The sequence below is a fragment of the Panthera tigris genome, chromosome C1 (assembly GCF_018350195.1).
Source record: "Panthera tigris isolate Pti1 chromosome C1, P.tigris_Pti1_mat1.1, whole genome shotgun sequence".
Lineage (NCBI taxonomy): Eukaryota > Metazoa > Chordata > Mammalia > Carnivora > Felidae > Panthera > Panthera tigris.
In genome coordinates this window covers 141,030,975-141,040,439 of record NC_056667.1, presented here as the reverse complement: position 1 = coordinate 141,040,439, position 9,465 = coordinate 141,030,975, and positions in this window count along the sequence as shown.

Genomic DNA, 9,465 nt, shown 5'->3' with positions numbered 1-9,465 from the left:
CTGTACAAGCTTGGTTCATGTGCCTACGGATATCACTTGCATTGGTTATATTGCCTGGTTTTTGTTTTGTTTTGTTTTGTGTGTGAGTGTGTGTGTGTGTGTGTGTGTGTGTTCATGCATGCATTTGCATGTTAAGAATAGCTCTAATAAATTGCAACTTTTTTTAACTTTGGAAAATTGTAAAAATAGTCATGGTTGGAAGTTCGGGATCTCACCTGGCCAGAAAGCAGAGGAAAACTATGGAAGTGCAGTCTCGAAGGCTTGTGCTAGTGCTCAGGGAGAGAAGCTGGCATTCCTTCCTGCTGTCTCACCCTGCTGGTACATAGAGGAAATGCTGTTTAGGACAGGCCTGGCCTCTGGGCAGCGCTGAGGACAGATCTCAAAGAGGGGTTCTACCGATCTGGTACTGATGGGAGCTGTGACATATTGGCTCAGATCTCTTCAGGGCCCTCATAACTCCCATGCAGCCCCAAGACCTTGTGGCTTCACTTGCATTGGGTTGGGAGTTGTTTGGTTGTTTTGTTTTGTTTTGTTTTTTTCTGGTTTCTCTGTTCACGTGAAGTGTTCAAAGGTCATGAAAGGACCTCAGGATCTCTGAGTTCTCATTGCCCGGTTTCTTCTTCCTTCCCCGGGGGGGAATAGCCGATGCTGCATCAAATGACTGTAGGCAGTCTCAAAAGTAGGGTCATCACCTGTGTGTCATTCCTACAGCTCTCGCTGAGGAGATCCTTTTGGTCTGGCTTGCATTCATAAGCAGTGGCATCATTTAGCATCTGCTAATCCAAACATCACTAAGCACATGTATTTTTAATCTCTTAGGCCATTCAGTAACTATTTACTGGATGCCTGCTATAATGCATTAAAACAAAAAATCAAATTCTGCCTTGCTCTTCAAGAGCTGAATTCCAGTATGTAAAGGAGGGGGAAATGTAGCAATTCTGCAGTAAGCTATTACTGAGGTAACCACTGAGGTTCCAAAGGCCATGGTCAGGAAGTCTCTAGACAAGAATGTTTTTAAATGCTTTAAAAAAACACCTGTTGGGGTGCCTGGGTGGCTCAGTCAGGTAAGCATCTGACTCTTGATCTCAGCTCGGATCTTGATCTCAGGGTCGTGAGTTCAAGCCCAGCATGGGCTTCACGCGGGGCACGAAGCCTACTTAAACAAAACAAAACAAAAATCTGTTCTTTTTTGGTCTGTATGAAAGTTGATTTTAGGTGACTTGCCCCCAGTTTAAACCTGTCTGGTTAGCCCTCTGGCACACTAGTGACATTTCTACTACTTGGCAGGTAGACAGGCCTGAGTGTTGATTTAGAGAAAGAAAGGACTTACAGTAACCAAGTTTCGCATCTAAAACACTTGTGCACCAAGGTATGCATCTAGACGAGTCAGAGTCCTCTAGATTTTCTGGTACCATGTTATTCAAACCGTATTAGGCAGTTAACATTCTGACCGTTGAACGTTAGGTCTATTTACTGTGTTGTGGTCAGTTTAGACAGTGGCAGGAAATATTTTTCTTTTTGGCAGCAGATTGGAACGTGGCTGCCCTGAATACTTGGATTTTCTGGATCTTTTCTCAGGCAATATGGGAAACAGATGGTGAGCACATAGTCATTCTCTTTCCCATCTGATCATCTGGGCAACTACTGAGGTTGACCGGATGGCTCTACTGTTGAAGTCATGATGGTTCTCTGTTAGAAATAACTCGATTTGCATCTAAGGATAAATAACAAAATACAACGTTTTCTGGTGAGATATAAATTGGACGTCTTTGAAGTTATACATTGTGAAGAATTTTAAATGTCCAGCATTTCAGAAAACACATAAACCTTCATGAGCTGATTTTTGTTTTACTATTCTTTTTCCTTTGGTTATTAATTTAATCTTTATATAACTGACATGTTTGATGGTTACATGACAATTTCCAACCAAACAGATGCATGTACAATAATCATTGTATTCACCCAAGTGAAAAGGTCATAAGGTATCAAATTAAATGGTGTAGACACCAACATCAGAAATCTATACACTCCCCCACACAGTACATGTGCTTAATGTATGGAGAGGGAGAAACACTGTATTACAGTTTATATCACCCAGATGTATACTTAACACTGAAGTGATACTCATTTTTAATTTTAAGGAGTTGTTTCCCAGGCAAATCAGTAAGGAGTGCCTTGTCTAGAACTTACTCTTAAAAAGACCCAAAGGCCAAGCGTGTAGCTCAGGTTAGGTAAATGCTGTGTGGTCATCTTGGTGTCCCAGGTCCCACAGTGTCCTTCAGGCCCATTTGCTGCCACCCTGACTTCTCATACCTGGCACCTGGCACCTCCTCATACTTACTAAGTTGGAAAGTAGTTCAATACTTGAGGGCTGGAGGCTGGAGGTGGCCAGCAGGTGGATCTTAGAGGTTCTTTGAGATTTATTTGCTCAAACAAGCAATTATTGAGCAATTGCTGTGTTCTGAGTTACAGGTGAATACACACGACAGCTGTTCATACCCTAGTGAGGGGAGACAATGCGATGCAGGGGACCCTGTTCTCACAGATGCCTTGGGCCACATAACAGAGGCTGTCAAAACAGAGGGAAAATGTAACCTTGCATAATCATTGCCTACAGATGCTGTAACAAAGTGGGTGCCTTAAAACTACAGACATTTATTGTCTCCCAGTTGTGGAGGCTGCAGGTCTGAAATCAAGGTGTCAGTAGGACCATGTTCCCTCTGAAACCTGTAGGGGAGAATCCTGGCTTGCTTTTTGTTTGCTGGCAAGCCTTGGCTTCATTGGCTTGTCGAGGCAGCGCTGGAATCTCCGCCTTTATTTCCACATGGTCATCATTTCCTTTGTGTCTCTCTCTTCTCTATGTCTCCTCTTCTTATGAGGACACCAGGCATACTGGATTGAGGGCCCACCCTATTCCATCACGACCTTCAAAAACCCTATTTCTGAATAAGTTCTCAGCTCCCGGGAGTTAGGACTTCCACCTGCCTTTTGGGGGGACATAATTCCACCCAAAACACTTTTTGAAAAAATAATATAAATTTTTTCATTTTGAAAAAAATAATATAAGGCTTCAGGAGACCCCATACATAGCCTATTCCACTTCCTCTCTGGAAATTCCTGATCTATTAAGAAATAATTTTTAGGGGCACCTGGGTGTCTCAGTCGGTTAAGCGTCCGACTTCGCTCAGGTCATGATCTCTCAGTCCGTGAGTTTGAGCCCCAGGTCGGGCTCTGTGCTGACGGCTCAGAGCCTGGAGCCTGTTTCAGATTCTGTGTCTCCCTCTCTCTGACCCTCCCCTGTTCATGCTCTGTCTCTCCCTGTCTCAAAAATAAAAATAAAAAAAACGTTAAATTGTTTAAAAAAAAAAAGAATTTTTAGAAAATGTAGCAGGATTGACGACATTCTAAACATGGTGGGACACTAAATGTTTTCAATCGACAGGTTAATTTGTAACACAAAATAGTTTTAATATAATTATGTTATTCACAAGATGATGGAAGAATTTACTTAAACATCTTTATAGTGTATTCTGGGAAGTGGGATCCAAGTTTTAAGTTTCCTGATGCATGCCAGTTTATTTTAATCCCATCGGTTTATCTTGGTCAGCAATTATGTAACCTCACTAGACATAACTTCAGACGCCTACCCTTGAGGCTTTTTGTGAAAATGAGACTGGGCCACGAGGCCTGGGCTCCCCACAGATAGCATGCCCCCACTTTGGAAAGAAGCCATTTTTTAGTGAAGCGTGCCTAGATCCTTCCCATCTATCTGCTGAGCCACATTTGCTCTGGCATAGCTTTCCTCACACCCTCGTGCCCCTGACTCATGGCAGTGCCTGCTGTCTCCTGCCCTCTCCTTGTCTGCATCCTGCCCACTCTTTGCCAGAGGATGGACATGTTCCGTCGGGCCTGCAGGTGGCTGCTATTTGCAGCAGTGAGCTCTGCGGTCCACACTGTGCTGATCCGAGGTCGTAAGCCTCTTTGCTCTTGTTCAGTGACCCAGAGAAGACTCAAGGGCTTGAGACAGTTTTCCAAGTGCTGCAAGCATTCTCCTGAGACACCGTGATTGCTCCTATAATATATTGCCCACCTCCTGATGCAGAGGGATTGCTTTGCGTGATCACATTGCTATTGCCCCAGAGACATGATAGTAATAACTGAGAGTTATTGAACACTTACCAGGGCTTAGGCACTGTGCTCAACTCTCCACCTGAGTTGTCTCATCTAACCTACACAAAATCTTATGAGGCTGGTACAAATATCTAATTCATGTTACAGGCAAGGAATCCAAGGCACAAAGTAGGTAGGCTACTTGCCCGAGGCCACACTGTTGGTATCTTTGCAGAGCTGCTCACGTCAGGTGCTCTGACCCCAGGAACAAGACCGTTTACCACTCTAGCCACCTATGGAAGACAGTGGATAGATGACCAGTGAGTGGGTAGTTGGGTGGATGGACAATAGAGCAATAGATTGATCTCTGCACAGTGAGCACAGCTGGCCTGTCCTAGGCTATCTCAAGCCCTTCGGACAATGTCACCTACCTACAGTCACAAACATGCTCTTAGTGGGGAGCACACCGGGGTAAGAGTTTGGGCTCAGGGGTAACACTAACTGACTTTGAATCCCAGCTCCATCACTTCCAAGTTATGTAACCATGGGCAAGTTTTTTCCGTGTCTGTTTGCCTCCGTTTTCTCTTACATAAAAATAGGGAGAGCATCATGGTGTCTTTCTCATGGAGTATTACAAGGATTAAATAAAATGACACCTGTTAAACGCTGGGTTAGGGCCTGGCAGATAACAAATGCTCTCTGAACTCTGGCTAATGTAACTATTAGAATTACTTAACAATAATACCTTTTTGTCTTTTACTTTGAAGCTTTCAAAGCTTATTTAAAATGTTTTCTCATTTGAGGGGCACCTGGCTGGCTCAGTCAGAGGATCATGGGACTCTTGATCTTGGGGTCATGAGTTCGAGCCCCACATTGGGTGTAGAGATTACTTAATAAATGAACTTAAAAAAGAATGTTTTCTCATTTGAGTCTCAACCAGCCCTTTGGGATAGAGAAGGCAAGCATTTATCTCTGGTTTACAAAGAGTTTAGGTACATAAGAAATCCTAGAGCCTAAGATGGTAAATGCAGAAAGGGCTGGAAGCCAAAAGGCCTGCCCGGGCCCTGAGGGGTAAGACTTCCCTGAGGAAAACTATAAAAGTAAAGAAAAATCTGGCTTTGCTTCCTCCCTCCTCTCTTCACAGATGTAGTCCTAGTTACTTTAAGCTCTAGATTCCCTCCAAAATTTGATGTTGCCTCGAAGGGTTTTTCTTTACATGCCTATGCTTTGTTTAAAGAGGGTCACTTAATGGCCATTAAGACCCTAAGGAGCTGACCTGTGTTAGAAAGATTTCAGTCTTTGAGGGGATGAATGGGGGGGTTGGGAGTGGTGGGTTATAGCTAGTTTGGTGTCTCTGGGTTCCAGGAAAATTAGACAAGCAGGAGGCTGTCATCACCAATGGCCTTGTATGCAGATGCTAAGGACCTCATATTTATGTTTAGATGGCAGGCTGCAATGGAAGCATCTGATGTGCTAAAGGGACACACTTGAGTTTTACACATACGAGCCCAGTGGCTGATGGGAAATAGGTGGGAGGCCTGCAGCAAGGAGGCTGCATTGATAATTCAGGTGAGAAATACTGATTGGAGTCAATGGAGGAGAAAAGAGGTTGCTGTGAGAGTGATTTATGAGGTGGCACTGAGAGTTTGAATGCACTGAATAAATGTGGAAGATGAATGGGAACTGGAGTAAGAGATTTTTACAGCCAAATGAGGGGTGGCAGGAAATACTTCCTACAACAGTAGTTCTCAAGCTATAGCATTCTCAAATTTTGCATAATACTTGGAAGGCTTTTGAAAATAGAGAGGCTAGTCCCCTACCCGAGAGAATCTGATTCCAGAGGCTGGAGCAGGACCCCAAATTTACGTTCCTAGCAAGTTCCTGGGTGATCCTAAGGCTGCTGGTCCTGGGACCACACTTTGAGAACCACTATCCTAGAGAATAGTATAATTACAGGTTGATGTGACTTCTAGAAAAGATTTAGACATAGAGTAGCTGAGAAGATGGAGGAGAGAATTTTAGGTGGGCTGAACAGCATTGGTAAGGCAATAATACAAGACCGTGACTTGCCCACGAGAGTGGCCTCCTGAGAATCTACAGAAGCATGGCGGAGGTGAGACTTTCTTTTATAACCATGTCCCTTTGCAGTATTACGTGTTTTTGAGAACTTGACTTCCTCATGTTGTGAAATGGCCATTGGATATAACAAGTCTTAGCATGGTTTTCCCAAATGCAGGCACCTGAGAATGATTTAAGTGAAAGTATTCTATTTAAGAGGTTCAGGCAACTCCAGCAGAGAAAGGCGTGTTATACAGGGAAGAGAAGGCCTACCTATTAGGCCACAGATAAACTGGATTGGTACAAAGCACAAGCCTCAGAATTAACCCAACCAAGGTGGGAGGGAGGCAGCTGGCGTGTTTGTCCATAAATGCCTGTCATTATTGTCGGTGGTACCTGGTGGTAGAGGTGCTGTGTCTGAGGCTTGCTGGGCCGTGCAGCTCTCCTTAGTCCTGAGGAAAAGAGCCTCGGGCACAGAGAAGCAGACGCAGCTTTAGAAGTGGTGGAATATATTCAAAGGGCTGAGGGAGAGACTGTATACCAATAGAGCACCACCTGGGCTAACCTCTAGCCAAATACCAGCAATGGTCCCTGTTTAGGCTCCTGGTCTGGGCCTGTCCGGTAGCATGGCAAAGCAACAACCATTCTTGCGATTCTGCGTTCATTTGCATTTTGCGCATCTGATGAAAAAGAATATCAATAAAATGAATTGAGGTGGAGTAGGGAGAAGGATTCCTTTTGCTTTTCTAAGGATGCCAAGCAGTTAGCCTCCAAGAATAGTGCATTTCACAGTTCATATTCTTTACCCTTTCTTTCCATGTGGGAATACTCTTTCTTTTAATGTTTATTTTTTTATTTTTGAGAGAGACTGGGTGCGAGTGGGGGAGGGGCCAAGAGAGAGAGGGAGACACAGAATCCAAAGCAGGCTCCAGGCTCTGAGCTGTCGGCACAGAACCCGATACGGGGCTCAAACTCGCAAACTGTGAGATCATGACCTGAGCCAAAGTTGGACGCTTAACCGACTGAGCCACCCAGGTGCCCCACATGTGGGACCACTCTTTACTTCTTCCTTATCTGTAGAAATATTCTCTGCTTATTCCAAGAAGTAGAAGTTGCAAACTCTAATAGGGTTAGGATTTTGTTTTGGATATTCACCTGACATTAACACATTACTAGTTTATCTGTTTACTACTATTACTTTTTCTTGAAAATGTCATGACTTGGGTAATTCTTTTTTCTTCCCAGAAAATCCTATTTTCCTGGGCATCTAAACTAGATTTGCATTTTACTTGCAGATCCTCCCAGTCTCTGCAGCCTTGGATTCATTCTGAGATCAGCTGGAATGATATTCTTTTGGTCACCATTCAGAGGTGAGCAAAATGGCAGAGAAACTAAATGTTTCTGCTAGTTGTTAAGCTCCTGGGGTGTCTGAATGAGGCATACCTATAACCAATCAAGAAGTGTACTAATCACATTGAAAGGTTTTTTTTTTTTTTTTTTATCACTTTTCATAAAAAGCAAAAGGAAACAGCAGTAGGAATGTTTTAGGTAAAAAGTCATTATTAACTCCAGTGACTCCTGGAGTAGCTCTAAGGTACATCAAAATGCCTCTTGGATATTTTCCTGTCCAGAGAAATAGCTCAGTAAGTATTGGTTAGCTTTAAACTTTTTTTTTTTAAATAAAAATCAGGACTATCATTTACATTTATTAAATTAAAAAACATATAGCATTGCTTTATAATGTAATGTAATGTCTTAAAAATAGTGTAAAATATTTTTTCTTGGAGGTCAAATTGGTTTTGTTTGAAAGTTACCCCATGTCAGTCTTCAGCTATAAAATCATCCTGAGACCCAAGATGTGGGACATCTATTTATGGAGAATTAGCTATGGTGCCTGTCACTCAGCAGCCCAGCAGGGCAGTAGAGAGGTCAAGGTCTAAAGTGAACCTCACGCACAGGAAGATATTTCATGCCATGACGGAGCTGAAAGGGTCACACAGCTCAGTCATTTTACAGATGAGGAAAATGAGTCCGAAAGCAGGGGGGTGATTTTAAGAGTAACACATTATTTAGTTGTAAATTGAATGGCATGCAGGTCAGAGATAGAGAAGATGGTAAACAGACTGTTCCCAGCCTTGGGTGCCGATTTTTTTTCTGTGCCCGTCCAAAGCATTTGGGTTTAGACTGAGGCAGATCTGGAGTTGCCACTGTGGACAAGTGGGATTCACAAACTGTATTTTATGCGATGAAATGCACTGATGTACTGATGATTGTGCTATGGTTAGGTAATTTTTAGACATGTAATATGAAACAAAAGAAGCCAGCAGGGTTCTTTTACTTTGAGGCTCCGTTTCTTGGAGCCATCACAACTGAATGTGCTTGCAAATCTCAGAGAAGGGTTATAATGCTCTGCATTTCCCACATTTGTTGGCAATGGAACTCTCTTTTCATCAAACAAGTTGTGAGACTAATGATTCTCAAGAACTCAGATTGGGAAAAGCTGGTCCTAATTCCCTTGTTTACTTATGTGAAAAGAAAGCTACATAGAGGCTTTATGGGACTAGGCTTCCATTTTGGGAAAAAACCGTCCTCGAGTTTAACCAGGGCCCAAAATGTGCCCACTCCAGGCATCTGTCTACTGAAATAATAATTACAAAAGATACCACTTTAAGCTTTGGTTTGCATGTGAGGTTATCTGTTTAATTCAAGGCCCATAGGGCCATCTTGACTCTCCCTAAGGTATATCTTAGGTCATTGGAGATGGTAGAATTGACCCAGTTTTTTGGTGACTTCCAAACCACTTACATTCAATAGGTCAGCTAGACTGTTCAGTCCATAATGAACCAGATTTTAACAATAGACCTGCGCCCCAGGGATCTTCCTGGCGCTAAACTGGACATGGAATCGACGGGGCAATTGTTGTCTATTTAGCTGCCCATGTTTGCTATATTGTCGAACATTCCAACCTCTAATGTTTTTGGCTGGCCACAAAAATTTATTACTGAAAAACTCTCATTTTCACTTTCCTTCTTGGAGAACAATCTGTTCTGGCCTCAGTGACAATGACAGAAAGATGAGTTAGATATTAGTTCAAACTCCATCAAATAAGTTAGGCATTTCCAGACTGCTTATTACTCATGCAGAGCACTGAGAACTACTTAATCAATCAAAAAAAGAACTATTTAATAAATCATTGTCTAAGGATGGCTTAGGTGGGTTGGCTTGTCCTATATGGGACCTCAGAAAATGCCACCTACTCGATACAGCCTTATCTTGCCAACTAGAAGTGGTACAACA